Source organism: Dipodomys merriami, unplaced genomic scaffold, assembly GCF_024711535.1.
Source record: "Dipodomys merriami isolate MVZ:Mamm:240054 unplaced genomic scaffold, mDipMer1.0.p SCAF_22, whole genome shotgun sequence".
Taxonomy (NCBI): Eukaryota; Metazoa; Chordata; class Mammalia; order Rodentia; family Heteromyidae; genus Dipodomys; species Dipodomys merriami.
The window spans coordinates 20,378,221-20,398,215 of NW_027203604.1; the positions used below are offsets into that span (position 1 = coordinate 20,378,221).

Genomic DNA, 19,995 nt, shown 5'->3' on the forward strand with positions numbered 1-19,995 from the left:
CAAGAATGAACCATGGGCTGGGAAGGTGGCTCAGTGGTAGAGTGCTTGTCTTGCATGCCTGAGGCCCTGGGTTCAATTCCTCAGCATCACATAAGCAAAAAGAAAAAAGCCGGAAGTGGCGCTGTGGCTCATGTGGTAGAGCGCTAGCCTTGAGCTGAAGAGCTGAGGGACAGCACCCAGGCCCAGAGTTCAGGTCCCATGACCGGACCCAAAAAAAAAAAAAAAAAGAACCAATAGTATGGAAGCATGATGAAATTTACCAGATTACACAATTGGTGGCTCATTTGCCTACTCGAGACAGAAGCTGGTGGTTGCTCAGTTAAGAATCTAGAAGCCTCAAGTGGTAGAGCGCTAGCCTTGAGCTAAAGAGCTGAGGGACAGCGCCCAGGCCCAGAGTTCAGGCCCCATGACCGGACCCAAAAAAAATTTTTTTAGATGCCTCAGTCCATGGCTGAGGCTTGGTAGCTCCCTGGAGAGTCACTGGATGGTCTGATGTTTGTACCCTATGACAGCAGCAATACACACACCTATTCAGAAGAAATGGGGTTTTGACACACTGGATAGTGGCTTTTTTTTTTTTTGTCAGTCGTGAGGCTTGAACTCTGGGCCTGGGCGCTGTCCCTGTGCTCTTCAGCTCAAAGCGAGCACTCTACCACTTGAACCACAGCACCACTTCGTTTTCTAGTGGTTTATTGGAGATAAGAGTGTCACGGACTTTCCTGCCTGGGCTAGTTTTGAACCGCAATCCTCAGATCTCAGCCTCCTGAGTAGCTAGGATTACAGGCATAAGCCACCGGCGCCCGACTCTTATTTCCATTTTTATTTTGTCTGGACATCAGGGAGGTGAGGAAGGGACCCAGAGATAGAGAGGGGTCAAGAGGGTAGTGAGGAAAGATTTTTTTAAAAAAAAGGCTGTGCCAAGAAGGTATGTAGGGGGTCAAGAAGGAGGGTCTAAGTCAAGGAAAAGCTGAGGGAGCTGGGGAGATGGGAAAGGGGTCCAGAAGGTCTGGAGGGGGCCAGACATGCGGGTAAGGTTCCAGGAGCTGGGAGGTTATCAGGGTTGTGGAAGATTGTCTTGGAGAGCAGAGGAATAGGCACAGGGTGGTAGGAGAGAGGTAAGAGGTCAGGGAAGAAGGTAAATGTTAGGAGTTAAGGGTTTAGGGAGGTGGGTAGGATCCTGGGAAGTTTATAGGGTCTTGAGGATAGGGGTTGGCCAGGGAGGAGTTTGGTAGAGGTCTGGGTAGTAGATAAGCTTCAGAGTGTTAGAGTGGTTTGGAGGTAGAGAGAGGTTAGAGGGACAGGAAGAGGTAAAGAGGAGTCAGGGTAGTGAAAAGGGCTCAGAAGGGTCAGAGGTGGGGACAGGCTGGTGGGGGTGTTAGGAGGAAAGGGAGGATCAGGGAAGAGGGAGGGAATCTAGGTGTGGGTCAGGCACGCAGGTAGGGGGCAGGGAGTTGTAGAAGAGTCACAGAGGTAGGGAGTGATTTTGGAGCCATCAATTAGTAAAAATTTCTCAGACGAGATAGTAGGAAACAAAGGTTTATTTGCTGTATTCGGCTGTGCTAAGGGATGCTGTAGCACCTGGAGAAATGTCTTGTGTGTGACAATGTGGGGCCAGAGGCATATTTCCATGGGGTTACTGTGCTTTCTGCTGATTGGTCTGTTCTTTCTCATGGGCCTTATGGGTGACTGGTTTTCCTTTTCTGTGGATTGTAGTTTGTTCGACATTTCACCTGCTTCCTCATCCCACCTGGCCGTTGGCATTTTATGTCTGCCACAGCTGCATTACAGGGACTTCCTCCCACATCCCCCCTGCCAGAGCAACAAAACTAGTCCTGGTTCCAGTGGGGCGGAGGTCTCATCTTCGTAAAACTGCTTCAAGCTGGGCAGGGCTGTAGAGATGTCCCTGCCTATTTATTTGTTGTTCTGGCAGAGGGTCCTGGGGTAGTCTGGAAGGCCATGGCAGGGATAACGGAGCTCTGGAATAAGACTGGACAGAGCTTTGGTCCAGGTGGATGAGGGGTACCAGGCAATGAATGGCACTGCCCTGAATCCATGCTGTAACATCGTCTATAGTTGTGTGACCTGGAAATGAGAGGAAAGGAATGGTGAGAAAATGAAGGATGCAAAGTCTAATAAAGAAAAGTAAGAGGGAAATGGAAGGTCCTGAGGAAGAGGAACCACAAAACCCATGGGCAGGAGCTTTCCCATGAGATCCATCCTGAAGAGATGGTTGTCAAAGTGGAGAAGCCAGGTGGGTTAACTTGTGTTAGACTGAATCTCCCCCAATCAGCCATCTCCCCCAAGCATTACACAGGCTCCCCTGGGTGGCAGTGAGCCTACGAAAACTCTCTTTTTTTAATTGAGATTAGGTGATTACATAAATTTCACATATTTCACAGTATTATAGAATAGTGACACTTAAAGTCCCACATTTTAACATTCACAAGGCAAATTGTCATTATCATGGTCTATAAAGATGATATTTACATTTCTTTCCTTTTGCTTAGTGTAAGCTGTTCCCTCTTTTCCTCTCATTCCCTCCCTCCCATTGCTGCCTTTGAGTTGCTTAGTTCATTTTTATCTATGTCCAGTGCTGCTGATGGGCCCCTGTGTTGTATATTTTCCTGTTTCATTCTGTTTCTATGTCCTCCTCCTAGCTTCCCTCCATTGTGCGCATGTATATACCATAGATGTGGTCAAGAACATGGAGTCATTTAGTAATGATATGACAAAATGAGGGGAAGTCCTTTGTTTCTTGAGTCCTGTTTATTTTGTCCTATCTCCTTGCATTTGGCTTTAGCATCTACATATCAGGGAGACCATGTGCATTTTGTCTCTTTGCTCTTAGCTTACCTCACTCAAAATGATTTGCTCTAGTTCCATCCATTTCCCTGCAAATTACATTATTTTTGTCCTTTCTAATGGCTGCATAATAATCCATTGTATATAGGTACCACAATTTTTGGACCCAATCATCAGTAATGGGACATCTGGGTTGTTTCCATATCTTGGCTATTGTGAACAGTACTGCATTGAACAGGGAAGTGCATGTGTTCTTGTATACTGGTTCCTGTTGCTCCTAGATGCCTAGGAGTGGTATGGTTGGATCATAGGGGAAGGTCTATATTTAGCTTTCTGAGGTACCTCCAGACTGCTTTCCAAAGTGGTTGTGTTAGTATACATTCCCACCAGCAATGCAGTAGAGTTCCTTTGAAAACCCTCTTGTTCTGTAGGATCATGCCTGCTAGGGCATCAATGTATGCCTATATATGGGTGTGGGTTTGGGCTATAGTGTCTAGAGCACTGGTTACCTATGGAGACAGGTGTTCATAGATCAAGGAAGAAGACAATTGTCACATGTATTCCAGTGCCTGGTCTTGTTCCCAGGAGTATAAGCAGGGAAATCCCCTAGACAACTCTCCTGTTTCTAAGAGACTGTCAATGCCCAGACACTGGGAGGGCATCTGGGTTTTTCCTGATGCTATAGGAACAGCAGATGCTAGAGATGCTATTTGGGAGGCCTCCGCCAGATGCAGGGGAGACTGCAATTATAACATGGGCTTTAGCACCAGGCAGCCACACTTAGAATACATTTCTTGTTGTTCTTGTTGTTGTTTGTTGTTTTTGTTTTTGGTCAGTCATGGGGCCTGAATTCTGGGCCTGAGCACTGTCCCTCAGTTTTTCAGCTCAAGGCTAGCACTCTACCACTTGAGCCACAGCACCACTTCCAGCTTTTCCTGCTTATGTGGTGCTGAGGAATTGAACCCAGGGTTCCATGCATGCAAGGCAAGCATTCTATCACTGAGTCACCCTCCCAGACCACACATTTCTTTATAATTCCCCAGCTTTAGCAACTGTTGGAAGGGCTGGGCAAAAGATTCCACTTGTTTCTGACAAATTCTGTTTTTACTCAATAGAAACTTGAAGATATCTGCCAATGATCCACCCTGCTATTGGGCTCAGTTGCTTCCTCACTGGGTCAGAGTATTCATGTAGGCTTTTCCTCATCTCTGGTGTCAGAAAGTGGCTGGTCTCGTGGGATCACATGTCACAAGGGAAAGATACAGATGGGTCCCCCCGACCACTGTTATTCAAGAACCCTTTTTCTTTTTTTGTGCCAGGTGCTGGTGGCTCATGCTTGTAATTCTAGCTACTCAGGAGGCTGAGATCTGAAGATTGCAGTTCAAAGCCACAAGCCTCTTATCTCCAATGTACCACCAAAAAGCAAGAAGTGGAGTTGTGGCTCCAGTGCTAGAGTACTAGCCTTGAGCCAAAAACAAAACAAAAACTCAGGGACAGTGTCCAGGCACTGACACTGAGTTCAAGACCTAGGACTGGCTTGTACACACATGTGCACGCACACACACACACACACACACACACACACACACACACACACACACACACACACACACACACACACACACACACACACACACACACACACACCAAGACCCTTTTTAGCCAAGTTTAAGCAACAAAAAGACTTAGAAGTGTTTGTTAGCCTGTGCTTACCTGAATTCCATTGTGGAAGCTAATTTTGTCGGGTTTGTACTTGATAACTTGGCATCTCCAAAACGTTGCTCAGGTTGCTATTGTTGCAAGCTATACTTCTGCAGCCTGTGGACAGACAACAGGTACAAATTTGTATGAGGAACATAGAAAACCAACAAAGGCAAATATTTGAAAGTCTGGTTAACCTTTGGAGAAAAGATTACTCACTAGTCATCCTCTATAACCCAGAATACATCTCAGCTCCAGAGACACAGGACACCTGGAATGACAAAAGACTAGGGACAGCTGTGGTTAAAATGTCACAAAGCAATCTAAACACTGTTATTGCACACATTCCTGGAGAACACCATGACACACATAACCAGTGACAATAGGCCAATAAGGCTGGCATCGCTGACAGATCCAATTGTGAGGATTCCAATTGCTATTTACTGGCAGGGGACTGGTACTCATGCCTGCAATCCTAGTTGCTCAAGAGGCTGAGATCTGTAGATCACAGCTGAAAACCAGCCCAGGAAGGAAAAAGTCCATGAGACTCTTTATTTCCAATGAACCAGCAAAAAGGTGGAAATAGAGATGTGGCTCAAGTGGTAGCGTGCCAGCCTTAAGCAAAGATGCTCAGGGATAGTACTTAGGGTCTGAGTTCAAGCCTCAGGACTGGCACACACAAATTGTTCAGTGTGGTGAGTGGGATTTCTGAATGAAGGCAGTGAGCAGGAGGACCCCAAGTGTGAAGAGGAAAAGTCATTACACCTTTGGGCAAAGTAGCTTTCCCAGGTCAGCACACATACCACAACTTACGAAGATCCTCAAGACCATGAGAATCCCACCCAATTCACAGCAGAATTCTGAAAGGGACAACACAAAACCTTTGACCTGACTCATCAGGTCCTGAGTGATGGGGGTGTCTCTCACCATGGAGAACTCTGGAGACGTCTTCTTCATCATGTGAAGCACAAGGCAAGATGGTTTCTGGACAAACCTTAAGAAGGTGGCCGCCCAGACACACAAGGGATTCTGGGCAATGTCCTGTCGATCACCACCAGAGCAAACACTACAGCAACGAGAAGGGCATCTTAGCACAGAGGTCAGAAACAGAGACCATCGGTAGCAAGGAAAGGCTGAGAACTAAGTGTGGAACCAGATGAGAAGCCAAACCATGTCCATGGCGAGGTCATGGCCTGTGCCCAGGACCCTTCAAGGAAGAAGTATATGATGGGCATGTGGCTTGAGGCTGTAGCCGGGGTTTGGCCTGCAGAGCATGGGCCTCCACTATGGGGCTGGAGTCAGGCTGTGGCATCAGCAGCTGCTCTTCCTGCTGCATGCAAGGTAGACATTTCACCAGACCTTTCTGCTGAAACTCAAATGCCTTTATTCAATTATTAACTAAGGACTCGATGCAGAGGGACATATGAGTGAGCGTGGCAGGCGTGCATGGCTCCACCAAGGTGAGACATGGTCTTGGGTGGTCGCTGTGGGAGGCTGTGGCCCCCACCTATGACTTGATTCCCTGTGCACTAGAAGAGAAGATCTGGTCATGGAGAGAAAAATGAATTCATGTTATGTGGACCTCTCATTCATAACAGACCAGCTGAAGGACATAGTTGCACGACCTACATTAAAGATGATGGGCGGGGATGGTGGCTATCCCTCCCGAACCTCCTCCCAAGGCCTTCCCCTTCTCTGTCCACACAAAGAGGAGAGCTGGCAGCCTGCGCACACCCTTCACAGTCTCTCTGCTCATATCATCGCTGCCTGAGGGTGACAAGCGGTCCCAGCAGAAAACTCAGAGCCACCATGCCAGTGCCAGCCCTCCACCACACGCATTTAACACAACCCTTTCCATTACACTCCGTGAAGCCCTTTGTTCCCATAGACCCTGGCCTGAGGGTCAGCTCATTCTCTTAGGTGACACATTCTGAAGCAGGGTCCCGGTCTCCCCTTGTGACGTAAACTCAAGCACACACACTCAGGAAGCTTCCTCTCATTGGGCAGCTGCATGGTGGATCCCAGGCTCTCCAATGACCTAGTGATCCCCAAGTCCCCCCAAGGTCCTTGCCAGAGGGAAGGCCCCCTCTCACTGTGCAACTGCATGGTGTGACAGAGTCATCCACCTGGGGTCCGGAGAGTAGCAGATTCCTGCACACATGCGAGCCCAAGAAGCATTGTCGCACCGCGGAGGATGCAAGGATGGGCACACGGAGAGCTGCACGCTCCTGCCAAAACTCAGACGGAAGCCATGTCCCGCGTGATGGACAACACAGTGACAAGACCTGGAGGAGGGCGACTCAAGAGAAGGGCCTCCTGCATCCAAAATCACTTCTGCTCCCACTGGCAGGAAAGGAAACCCATGAGTCATGTATGACCCATGCATGCAGTGGTACCCACAAAAGGGGTAGGTGGCAGAGACTGCTATCATGCTAATGGGTGCAGCAGCCCAGCCAGGCCTCTGCCTCCCACTCTTTCCTGTGCTAGCATCAATACCATGTTCACATGCCACAGGGGGAGCAGAGGGATATCTCAAGGGTTCGCTATAGGTCTGCTGAGGGATGAAAAAAATCCTTCCACCAAACCCATGCATGACCACACAGAGGGAATCTTGCCTAATCCCATGTATGTGGAACCTGAAAACAAACTAGTCGCAGACCCCAAGAACGCATCTTCGGCTGAGAAGTCGGTGTCCACTGGAGGGAGTGCTATGGAAGTCAAGCCAGCTACCCATAAACACCCAGGTCACTTGAAACCCTCCCAAAGGCAGAGTGGAACCCCACACGTCCCGTGAAGAGGGCATGATGAAAAGTTGGATCATCCAAGCGGAAGGAAACTATTTCTTACAATAGAGTCCTTTGGCCTGGAGGCAAGAGGCTCCAGTAGTCAAGAGGCACCAACAGCTTTAGAAACTTTGTAAAAGCACATGGCCCAGAGTTTAAGCCCCTGTACTAGCACAAAATCCAGAGTTTAAGCCCCTGTACCAGCACAAAAGAAAAAGAAAAAAGACAGAAAACAGAAAGGGAAAGAAAGGGAAAATAAGAGAAGAAAAGAGTAAGGAAAAGAAAGCCACCCTGAAAATTTCCTTATCATGGCGGCCTCAGACCAGAGCCTCCCTCTAGTGGGGCTAGCTGTCCCCCATGGATCCCCTGGGCCCTGAGCCACCGTGAGCAAGGCCTCACAGCACAGAGATCTGAAGCCGGAGAACATCCTGGCAAACGTTACAGCCAGCATCGAGGTCAGTGACTTTGGACTTAGGACATGATTAACAGACAAGGTGACGTTGGGCAAGATCATGCCCCGTGCCCAGGACCCTTCAAGGAAGACGTATATGATGGGGCTATGGCTGGAGGCTGGAGCCCCAGGCCTGACCTCCAGAGCATGGGCCTCTACACTGGGACTGAAGGAAGGCTGTGGCATCAGCAGCTGCTCTTTCCTGCTGCATGCAAGGTAGACATTTCACCAGACCTTTCTGCTGAAGCACAAATGTCATTATTCAATTATTAACTAAGGACTCGATGCAGAGGGACACATGAGTGGGCATGGCAGGCACACATGGCTCCACCAAGGTGAGCCATGTTCCTAGGTGGTGGCTGTGGGAGGCTACAGCCTCCACCTATGACCTGGCTTTCTAGGCACTAGAAGAGCAGATCTTACTTGTCATGGAGAAGAAACTAAAGGAAACAATGGTGATGTGTCTTAGGCTCCAAACCACCAGGGGAGGCCCTTGTAGACATTGGAGGATAGGCCTCGGCAACCCCTCCCAGACATGTTCTATTCAATCCCCACCCCCCCGGAAGAGAGCCTGAGCCACCCCTGCCCTCCAGGAAGTCCTGCCCTCCCATCATGGCTGCCCAAGCACCACAAGCTGTCCAGGTAGAAGAGAAGCCGAGCTGCCACTATGGCTGAGCCACTGTTCTGGTGGCCTGCAGCAGAGCATGACCAGAAAATGCCCCGGTGGGAACACAGCCTCTCACCATGACATAGAGAACACCAAACCTATCCTGACCCTCCATTCTGGGAGGCTACCCCACAAAGGGTAGCCTCATGGAAGCTGCTAAGGACAATAGGCAGAAGCAAAGTCCCTTAGCACTGGGCGACTCCATGCTGTGACTGCACCCTGCATCAGAGATCTAGGAGCAGCAGGGCCCCCAGGGATATCCCCAGAGGAAACCACTCTCAGCCGTGAGGTAGGGGCTCCTAGGCAGGGAACCTGGACAGGTGGCGCTCCCTGCCACCAGGGAAGGCACCCCTGCTATTCAGACACAAACGTGTTTCACAGATAGGGCCAGAGCTGCCACTAGATTCACGGGTGGGGAACAGCGGTGCTTCTGCACTTTATTTGCTCTTACATGGTGGAGGGCCATGTGAAGGTTAGATACAGATGAATACATCATCCACTTAGATCTGTCCTCTCAAAAAGACAAAGCCCGCTATAGCCCACATGTGGAATCTAGAAACCCCAAGGCCCACAGTTCTCTTGAGGAGAAACGCAGACCATTACAGGAGCCTAGTGACTGTGGGGAAGAAAGCTTTGCTAAAGTCAAACTGCCATGGCACGCACTCACAGATGCCTATGGCCTTGAACCTAGTCCTGGTCCGAGGTAGAGCACTGAAGTGCACATCACCAAACCTTCCACCTCTCCATGTCACAGTCCTGGCATACACTCCTGAAACCACAGAGACTTTTCATCATGCAAAAACCAAGCATTGGGCACCTGTGGCTCCTTGTCCTGGAGGATGGTTGCCTGGAGGAGGCAGGGCCTGGGGACAGGAATGGGGTGTGTTTCCTGCCCCCACCCCTGCCCGCCTTCCTGTCACTCATGTCACCATTGAAGACTTCCATTGAAGACCGCGCTGCTATGGGGGGTGGGAGGGCTCGCTGATATTTTAGGCAAACCCTTTCCTCAGTGAGCCCCGCTTTGGGCCTGGTGGAATGTCCTCTGCCATGGGTTTGTGCCCAGCAGGCTCTGCTCACTTGGGACAGGTGGCGGCCATCTGACTTGTGGCTAATGGGAGGTAGGCAGGAGGTCACAGCACAACTCGCTCTCGTTGTCAAGCAGAGGGAGGGAACTTGCCACGGAAAAGCCCAGGCTGCTTGTTCCTTCCTCCCTTTGTGGGGGTATCTGTGAGTCACATGGTGGCCAAGCGGTGCACCCCATGGATGACACAGCCACACAGTGCTGGGGACTGCGCCAAGTCCCTGAGCCCCCTCACAGAGAATGTCCACAAAGGCAATGTCAAAAGACTTAGAATTGCCACGGTCAAAATTATAATAGTAAAAAAATAAAAACAAAAACCAATTCCATCTCGGATCATAACCCTTGAGGTCAGTCCTTGTGAGGAGCGGCATTGCCCTAGTACCGGAAGCTCTCCTGGTCACTCGTAGGGAGACATGGCTGAAAGCCTGTCACAGGCTGCCAGGGTGCAGTGTGGGCTGCAAGGACACCCACATGACAGAGAGTTTCCCAAGGAGACTTCCACCCGGCTGGCATTGGTATTTGGTAATGCTAATGTAGACAGAGACAAAACCCAGGACACCCAAGGGCACCTCATGCGACTGGGAGAATCCCGCCACATTCAGGCAAAGTGGGTGCTGCCCCGTGTGATCAAAGCCTTCCACACAATGGAGAACTCTGGAAACATCTTCCTCATCATGGAACATGGGAGTTTGGGGGACCCTCAAGACCGCAGTTACCCTCTAACATGATGGGGTGGGGAGCCCCAAGTTGTCCTGCCAACTCCCTGTGCTCTAAAAGCTATTGCCACGAACACGGCATTATAGGGCAGAGATCTGAAACCCGAGAACATCCTGGTATCACAATCAGCGACTTTGGGCTAAAGGATGTGCTTAAAGCTGGGTACAAACTAGAAGACTTGTATGGCGAGGTGGTGGCCTGTGCCCAGGACCCTTCAAGGAAGAAGTGTATGATGGACCCGTGGATGGAGGCCAGAGCCTGGAACCTGGCCTACAGAGCATGGGCCTCTACTCTGGAGCAGGTTGTGGCGGTGGGCGCCGCTCTTTCCTGCTGCATGCAAGGTAGACATTCCATCAGCCCTTTCTGCTGAAGCTCAAATGTCATTATTCAATTATTAACTAAGGACTCGATGCAGAGGGACACGTGAGTGGATGTGGCAGGCAAGCAAGGCTCCACCAAGGTGAGAAATGTTCCTGGATGGTGGTAGTGGGCAGCTGTGGCCTCCACCTGTGACCTGGCTTCCTGTGAACTAGAAGAGTGCGCTTTTTGATGTAGAGAAAATTAGGCTATGAGGATGAGCCTCATGCTCCAAACCCAATATACCAAGAGATAGTTGTGCCACCCCACTTGAGGGTGTCCATCGACCGATGTACCCTGCCAACCTCCCATGGATGCAGTTCCCTCTCTGTCCCCAAAGAGGAGAGTTCTGAGCCTGTACGCCCATGCCATCCACCTCAGATCACCTCTGCTCAAGATTGACAGTCACAGTAGCAGAAAACATAAAAGCCACCATGCCAGTGACATTTCCCAGGAGTCTGCCCCAGGGGCCCACTAGAACCTGGGGTAACTCTTCCCCAGCAACACAGAGGAAGAGAACCCTCCCTCCACCATGGGGAAATCCCATGGTAGGCCCCAGCCTCGACTCTGGACTCCCATTTTCAAAGTGTCCTCAACTGAGGTGCTCCATGGGGAACCCCAAGTTCTTCCAAAAAACGTCATCAGAAGAAACATCCCTCACTAAGGGACAGCACCAGGCATTTTACTCGGGACTACAGCCCAGGCTGGAGGAGGGGACCAGGGGCATTGTCTCCTCCTTCCAAGTCTGTGTTGCTGCTGATCAGGAATAGACTAATACTGATGCGAATGGGGGACAGACCAGTGAGACCAGCGAGACACATACGCGGGGGATGTTAGCTATCTATGCTCCTGTACTGTATCCTTCCTTTGCTGTCCTGAATGCACTTCCAAGATGCAAATTCTAATTTTACTTATGTACAGGGTGCAAGTGCAAGGTCAGATATATCTCTGTGGTGTGGATAAATGAATTGATCCCTGTAACATCTCTGTTCCTCCCAGAAAGACAGGTTGTGCTGAATCTTTCCTCGGTGGAACCAAAAACTTTAACTCAAAGTGAACTTCAAGGCCCACAGCTCCCTTGAGGGGAAATCGCAGACCATTACAGGAGCCTAGTGACTGTGGGGAAGAAAGCTTTGCTAAAGTCAAACTGCCATGGCACGCACTCACAGATGCCTATGGCCTTGAACCCTGGTCCGAGGTAGAGCACTGAAGTGCACATCACCAAACCTTCCACCTCTCCATGTCACAGTCCTGGCATACACTCCTGAAACCACAGAGACTTTTCATCATGCAAAAACCAAGCATTGGGCACCTGTGGCTCCTTGTCCTGGAGGATGGTTGCCTGGAGGAGGCAGGGCCTGGGGACAGGAATGGGGTGTGTTTCCTGCCCCCCCCCCCCCCGCCCGCCTTCCTGTCACTCATGTCACCATTGAAGACTTCCATTGAAGACCGCGCTGCTATGGGGGGTGGGAGGGCTCGCTGATATTTTAGGCAAACCCTTTCCTCAGTGAGCCCCGCTTTGGGCCTGGTGGAATGTCCTCTGCCATGGGTTTGTGCCCAGCAGGCTCTGCTCACTTGGGACAGGTGGCGGCCATCTGACTTGTGGCTAATGGGAGGTAGGCAGGAGGTCACAGCACAACTCGCTCTTGTTGTCAAGCAGAGGGAGGAAACTTGCCACGGAAAAGCCCAGGCTGCTTGTTCCTTCCTCCCTTTGTGGGGGTATCTGTGAGTCACGTGGTGGCCAGGCGGTGTATACCCCATGGATGACACAGCCACACAGTGCTGGGGATGGCGGGAAATCTGTGAGCTGCCTCACAAAGACAGTCCCGAGAATGATCAGAACTGCAGTGACAAATGATTTTGGTTCACTAGGATTAATGTAAGAAGGCAGTCATCTATTTTTCTCTGCCCACAGCATTTTAGATTAGTAAATTATGATGGACAGCTTTGCATTATGATCACCAAGCTCTAATTGGTTGATATGCTTTCCCAAGGGCTGGACAATTGTGGATTTGAACTGGGACGGCACCAGCCTGGTCCAGCCCCACATCCCACCTCACACACTGGGTTTACCACTGCCATCTGCCCCCTCTTGGTGCTGTAACTGGGAATGTGGTCATTACTGCCACTGGATTAGTACTTAGGATTCCCATGGGTTAATGCACCGTGCCCTATACCATCTCCTTCACCCATGTTGCTCGAATCCACTGAAACTCCAGATGGGAGCCCTGTAGGCATCTGTGGCGCAGTCCTACAACAGAACCAGGGTGCCCGTCTAGCCTACTGCCATGCTCCTGCAGCTGCTGGCTCATCTCTTGGCCAGCTGGTAGGCACATAAGAACTCTGGCTGAGAATGGCATAAACCCAACCCCATGTGGCTTAGACCACCGACCAACCAGCCAAGCAAAGCATGGGGAAGGACCAACGACTTCACGTCTGCACGGGTACCATGTGCAGGCCTGTGGTCCTAGCTTCTTGGGAGGCAGAAGTAGAAGGATCCTAAGTTCGAGCCCAAGCCATAGTTAGTGTAAGAACTCTTAACTGAAAAGTAGCCTTAGGGTATGGTGAAGCAGCAGAGTATTACCCAGCACTACGAGGCCCTGAGTTCAATTTCAAGTACTGCAAAAAGCAAACCAAAAACAAAACCTCAAAAACCTAAGGAGTGTAAAGGCAGATGGTGTCCAGCATGGCTGTATCTGGGTACTGGATGTGGGTACCAGGAATTACCTCTTCTGATCTCATGACTCTGCCTGCTTGCCCTCCATGCTGTCTGGTTCTGCCTTTCAGGTTACAAGGTGGCACTAACTGTCTCAATAACTGCAGGTGGCACCAACTGTCCCAGCAACTGCCACCCCCAGAATTCCAACCAGCAGGCCTCTCTTGTGTACCCTAATGGGTCACACACCTAGATCTCAGTCAATCACACAAAGCAGCAAGTCTCTGCTGATTGGTCCGGTGTCAGGTGTCAGTCACTGGGCTACCTAGAGAGACCTTGTTTGGGGGAACATGTTGCATACCTTCAGATAATTCAGAAAAAAAATCAGAAAAAATATTGTGAAATGACAAAAGGGCATCTTATTTTATTTATTATTATTATTTGTCAGTCATAGGGCTTGAACTCTGGGCCTGGGCACTGTCCTTCAGCTCTACAGCTCAAGGTGAGCGCTCTACCACTTGAGCCACAGCGACACTTCCAGTTTTCTGGTGGTTTATTGGAGATAAGAGTCTCATGGACTTTCCTGCCTAGGCTGGCTTTGAACCATGATCCTCAGATCTCAGCAACTGAGTAGCTAGGATTATAGGCATAAGCCACTGGTGCCCGGCCTCCCATTTCCAGTTTTTTTGTGAGTAGTTTATTGGGAGATAAGAGTCTCTGGCTGGGCGCTGGTAGCTCATGCCTGTAATCCTAGATACTCAGGAGGCTGAGATCTGAGGATCATGGTTCAAAGCCAGCTCAGGCAGGAAAGTCCGTGAGACTCTTATCTCCAATAAACTACTAGAAAACCAGAAGTGGTGCTGTGGCTTAAGCGGTAGAGCACTTGCCTTGAGCTGAAGAGCACTGGGACAGCACACTAGCCCAGAGTTCAAGCCCCACGACCAACAACAACAACAACAAAAAGAGTCTCTGGACTTTCTTGTCCAGGCTGGCTTTGAACTGTGATCCTCAGATCTAAGCCTCCTGAGTAGCTAGGATTATAGGCGTGAGTCACCAGTGTGGAGCTGTAGGACTCTTTTTTTGGGGGATCCAGTCGTGGGGCTTGAACTCTGGGCCTGGGTGCTGTCCCTCAGCTCTTCAGCTCAAGGCAAACTCTCTACCACTTAGCCACCTTCCCAGCCCAGCTGTGAGACTCTTATCTCCAATAAACAACTCAGAAAAAAAAAAAAAACAGAAGTGGTGGTATGGCTCAAATGGTAGTGCACCTGCCTTGAGCAAAATGAAACTTAAGGACAGCACCCAGCTCCTGAGTTCAAACCCCAGGACTCACAAAATAAATAAATAAATAAATAAATAAATATTATATATATATATGTCAACCAACAGAAAAGAGAATGAGATTTAAATAGGAGGATGAGTCCAGCCAATGCCAGTGGAGAAGCAGTGGGGGCAATCCAAGATGGAATCACATTGGATGGCACTTTTGAGAGGTGGTGGGAAGCAGGAAGTAGGGCCTGCTTGGAGGAAGTGGGTCACCTGGGGCATGCTCTGGACAAGCATATCTTGTCCTTCCTCGATCTTCCTCACCTCCTCCTTGTCCTTTCTCTTTCTCTCCACCATGAGATGAACAACCTTGTTTTACGATTTGCTTCCCACCATGATGCTCTGCCTTGCTGTATGCCTACCCAAGAGACAAAGCCAAGAGACAGAGGCCTCTGAAAACTGAGCCAAAAAATGTTATGTCAGGAATCTGTCAGAGCAACAAAAAGATGGCTGACACATGCACCAAAGGCAAGTGTCACCACTCGCCTTGCCAAGCTCAACTCTCAAACATGGTAGCACTGGGGAGGAGTGTAAGGCATCCTAGCTTCTGAATCAGTTTGGGGCTCATGGAGCAACTACATTTAGCTGTAGTTACACCTTTCCACCAGGAGAGGGCAGCACTCTCCAGCCATTCTACAGAGAGTTCTAGTCAACACTGAGAACTGGCCAATGCCCAGAAAATCCTTTCTTTAAGGATCTGCCTGAGATCTGGGGTCATGGGAAATGGCTGTGGGTGGGGGAGGGCAGCTGGGAGAAGAGAGAACAGTGTTTGACCTTCAGTTCAAGGAATGGGAGTGGAAAGCAATGAAATATACCTAACGTTATTAAGCCCATGAAATAATGGCTGCCCTGGGGTGAGTTTGTTTGTTTTTTGCCAGTCCTGGAGCTTGAATTTAGGACCTAGACACTGTACCTGAGCTTCTTTGCTCAAGGCTAGCATTCTACCACTTGAGCCACAACCCCACTTCTGGCTTTTTCTGTGTATGTGGTACTGAGGAATCAAACCCAGGGCTTCATGCATGCTAAGCAAGCACTCTACCATTAAGCCATATTCCCAGCCCCCTGGGTGAATTTGACCATCTAATTTATAAAGGAAGGTGATGTAGAGCCATGCGCCAGTGAGCTCACTCATGCCTGGCTAACTCTGAGGACTGGGATGTGAGGATAGTGGTTCAAACACAACCTGGACAGGAAAATCCACCAAACAGCCCAGAAGTGGAGCCATATGATTGAATAGTAGCCACCCTGCTTTTATTTATTTATTTATTTATTTTTTGGTTGGTCATGGGCTTGAACTCTGGGCTTGGGCGCTGTCCCTAAGCTCTTCAGCTCAAGGCCAGCACCCTACCGCTTGAGTTACAGTGCCACTTCCTCTCCCTGCCTTTAAAATAAACAAAAACCTTTATTTTATTCTAGTAAATATGCATACTAGAAACCTCTTTTGACAACTTTTTCTTTCTTTTTTTCTTTTTTCTTTTCTTTTCTTTTTTCTTTTTTTTTTTGGCGATTGCGGGGACTGAACACTGGGCCTGGGTGCTGTCCCTGAGCTCTTCAGCTCAAGGCTAGTGCTCTACCATTTGAGCCACAGTGCCATTTCCAGCTTTTTTCTGCTTATGTGGTGCTGAGGAATCAAAGTCAGGGCCTCATGCATGTGAGGCAAGCACCTTCCCAGCCCTGTTTTTTTCTTTTTAAAGTCAGGGTCTTAGCCGGGCATAGGTGGCTCAAGCCTGTAATCCTAACTACTCAGGAGGCTGAGATCTGAGGATCACAGTTCAAAGCCAGCCCAGGCAGGAAAGTCCATGAGACTCTTATTGACAATAAACCACTCCCCAAACCAGAAGTGGTGCTGTGGCTCAAGTGGTAGAGTGCTAGCCTTGAGCTCAAGAGCTGAGGGACAGCACCCAGGCCTGGAGTTCAAGCCCCACACTACCAAAAAAAAAAAATAAATAAAAAATAAAGACAGGGTCTTGTTATGTAGTGCAGGCTGGCCTGGAACTAAAAACCTTCATCTCAGTCTCCTGAGTGCTATGAGTATAGTATTATGCCCAGCTGAAATGTTACTCTTTGTATGTATGTGTGCCAGTCCTGGGGCTTGAACTCCGGGCTTGGGCACTGTCTCTGAGATACTTTTTTGCTCAAGGCTAGTGCTCTACTTCTTGGGCCACAGTGCCATTTCTGGCTTTTGTGAGTAGTTTGGTGGAGATAAGAGTCTCATGGCCTTTCCTGCCCAGGCTGGCTTTGAACTGTGGTTCTCATCTCATCCTCGTGAGTAGCTAGGATTACAGGTGTGAGCCACTGGCATCTGAGTCCAAAAATGTACTATTTGAACCATTGAGAGCATTTAGAAAATTGTAAAACATCAATATTATCTCTTTTTTTCTCTTCTTCTGGTGTTATTGGGAATTGAACTCAGGGGCCCTATGCTTGCTAGGCAGGTGCTCTACTACTTGAATCGCACTCCTTTTTCCCCTGAACCAAGCCCCCAGCCCCATTTTTCAGAACTTTCCTTTATCATCCCAAACATGAACTCGTCCCCATCACATCCACCAATGCCAATAATACAATCAATACTATTAATAATACTAGCTAACACCAATATCCACCAATACCAGTAATACCTAATAATTCCCCACTGTTCTCTCTCCCCAGCCCCTGGTAATGGGCTCCCTAGAAACAAATCTCTTTATTTTTGTCCTCCATCTCCTTGCTCTTTGATAATTACCTTGTCTCTTCATTACAACCCCGCCCCAGGATTGGCTGAAGTGCAGCTCCATGGTCCATTAAGGGTCTCCTGAGGCAGACAGGCATCCACTAATGCATTAGATTTGAGACAGTGTGGCAGGGAGACCCAGGCAGCTGGCTCAGCCAGGCAGCTGCCTGCCCAAAAGAAGCTGAGCTGCTGCTACCTCATCTTTCTCCCTATTTACCTCCTAGCCAGCCACCCCAGCAAATCTAAGGTGCTTGATTAAGGGGATCTGTATACTATGCAGGTCATCCCCTTTCTTGGACTTCTGTGACTTACTATGATTACTCCTCTCCTCAGCCCCCATGAAAACTGTTCTTATCCACAGCCTGCCTTATATGCATCATTGCACATGAGCCACCAGGTGGCTGGCGGCTGCCAGCTTGGGCTGGAGAGCAGCCTGGCCTCCACCACTGATCAGCCATGTCATCTGAGATTAGCTCATGAACTTGAACCCTCCATTAACTCCGTTTCCTTACCAACAAAGTGGAGACTGTAAGGCTGCAAGGGGAGGGGTTTGACGACTCAAGATGGTGGAGAAAGGCTCAGAGCACCCTATGGTCAGTGGTAAGTGACTGACCGAAGTCCATCACCACTGCCACCTGCCTTGTCATAGTGACTGGACCAAGAGGGGCTGTAGATGACTCTCAGTGTGAATATGCTGTTCCAATATGAAGTCAATTCCTCTTCTGGGTGTTGAGGGATTCACATCCTCAGGCTCTCTGCTACAAACTAGCAAATCTTGGTGGAAGCCCAGAGCAGGGGAGTTTTCCCTCATGGCAGCCCAGAAGTAAGAAACAGGAAGAGGCGGGACTAGCATCTCCTTAGCCCCTCAAAGCCACATTGCTGCCACGTCAATTCTTTCTACTATGCCCTCCTCTTATAGGCCCTACCACTTCCCCAAAGTGGCTGAAACTAAGAAAAGGCTCTGCCCTCATGGAAGTCATGTTTTACCCAGGAAGGTAGGTGATAAGAAGTATAAACCAGCCAGGCACTGGTTGCTGATGCCTGTAATCTTAGCTACTCAGGAGGCTGAGATTTGAGGATCATGGTTCAAAGCCAGCCTGGGCAGGAACATCCATGAGACTCTTATCTCCAATTACCATCCCCACCCCCCCCCACCAGAAAACGAAGTGGCTCTGTGGCTCAAGTGGTAGAATGCAAAGAGCTGAGGGACAGCGCCCAGGCCCAGAATTTAAGCCCCATAACCAAATAAATAAATAAATACACACACATGTAATATTTCTTTCTTTCTTTTTTCTTTTTTGCCAGTTATGGGGCTTGAACTCTGGGCCTAGGCGCTGTCCCTCAGCTCTTCAGCTCAAGGCTAGCACTCTTCCACTTGAGCCACAGCACCACTTCTGGCTTTTTTCTGCTTATGTGGTGCTGAGGAATTGAACCCAGGGCTTCATGCATGCAAGGCAAACACTCTACCACTGAGCCACCTTCCCAGCCCCAATATATATCATATTTCTTAATAAACTAGGAAACTATAGCCTAGCACACAATAAGTCCTAGCATGAGAGGAAGGAAGGAGGGAGAGTAGGAGGGAAGGTGACAAGAGCTAACCAAGAAATTGAACAGGGAAGGTGCTGGGGATTGGCTTCTACAGTTTGAGTGGATGGTCAGGAAAAGGGTCACTGAAAAGGTGAAATTTGAGTGTAGACTTAAAGGAGGTAAGGCCACACACTCTGCTGCTGTTCCAGGAAGACAATAAATAACCTGTGCAAATGGCCTGAGGTCTGGCTTTTCTGAAGGGTTCAAGTATCTATCCCCATGGAGGAAGCTGGAGGGTGTGGTGGCAAATGCCTAGAATCCCAGCAAGGTGGGGAAGCTTAAAAGTAGGCAGATTGGGGCTGGGAAGGTGGCTCAATGGTAGAGCGCTTGCCTTGCATGCATGAGGCCCTGGGTTCGATTCCTCAGCGCCACATAAGCAAAAAGAAAAAAGCCAGAAGTGGCCCTGTGGCTCAAGTAGTAGAGCGCTAGCCTTGAGCTGAAGAGCTGAGGGACAGTGCCCAGACCCAGAGTTCAGGCCCCAAGACCGGACCCAAAAACAAAATTTAAAAAAAAAAAAAAAAGTAGGCAGATTGCAGCGCAGGCAGATGCTCTGGGTGAAGTGAGACCATAGCCTAAAATTCATGAAAAACTGGGCTGGAGTTGTACTTCAGTATATTATGCCAGCATTATGCCAGCTTATTAAGAACCATAGATGCTGAGTTCAAATCCCAGTGTTACCATAAAAGGAGGAGGGTGGGATGAAATCCCCATATTCCAGATGAAGAAGTGGAAGGTCACAGAGGTTAAGTGATAGGTACAGACCTGGCAAGTGGCTCTGGCACTGGGCCCTGAGTCAGCTCAAGTCCAAGTTGGAGCTCCCCCACATATACTCAGCTCAGGAAACTTGGCTGGTGGCCCAGCATACTTAGCACTGGGAGAGTTCCAGACTAGCATCTTCCTTGTCTGCTCCCTAAACCCTTTTAAGACAGGGTAGAACCTTCCATAACCAATCTACAGATGTCAGTCAGGCCAGTAGCTCTCCTTTGCCACTGTCCACTTCTGTGGTGAGTTCTCTTTCCATATGTTAAGAATTGACATTTCTGTTGGCTCTAGGTGGGCTGTGCCATCTTCTCTGGGCAATCATGTGTGACAACACCCCTGGAATATTACCAGCTAGCACAAGAAGTGTGTGGTTCTAGGGATCAAACTTGGCCTTG

The 19,995-nt window shown here is 49.3% G+C and overlaps 1 long non-coding RNA gene across 2 annotated transcripts; it reads right to left on the reverse strand.

The window, feature by feature from the left end:
* Nucleotides 1–1,520: 1,520 nt before the first annotated feature.
* LOC138834616 (uncharacterized) lies at nucleotides 1,521–13,387 on the reverse strand. 2 transcript variants are annotated; one of them, XR_011374219.1, is made up of 5 exons: nucleotides 13,287–13,387; nucleotides 5,431–5,569; nucleotides 4,723–4,774; nucleotides 4,516–4,620; nucleotides 1,521–2,082 (listed from the first exon to the last, which is right to left on the reverse strand). It is a non-coding gene; the product is annotated as an uncharacterized lncRNA (long non-coding RNA). The 2 variants fall into 2 exon arrangements; XR_011374220.1 differs by having other exon boundaries at nucleotides 4,723–4,790.
* Between the last annotated feature and the right edge of the window lie 6,608 nt (nucleotides 13,388–19,995).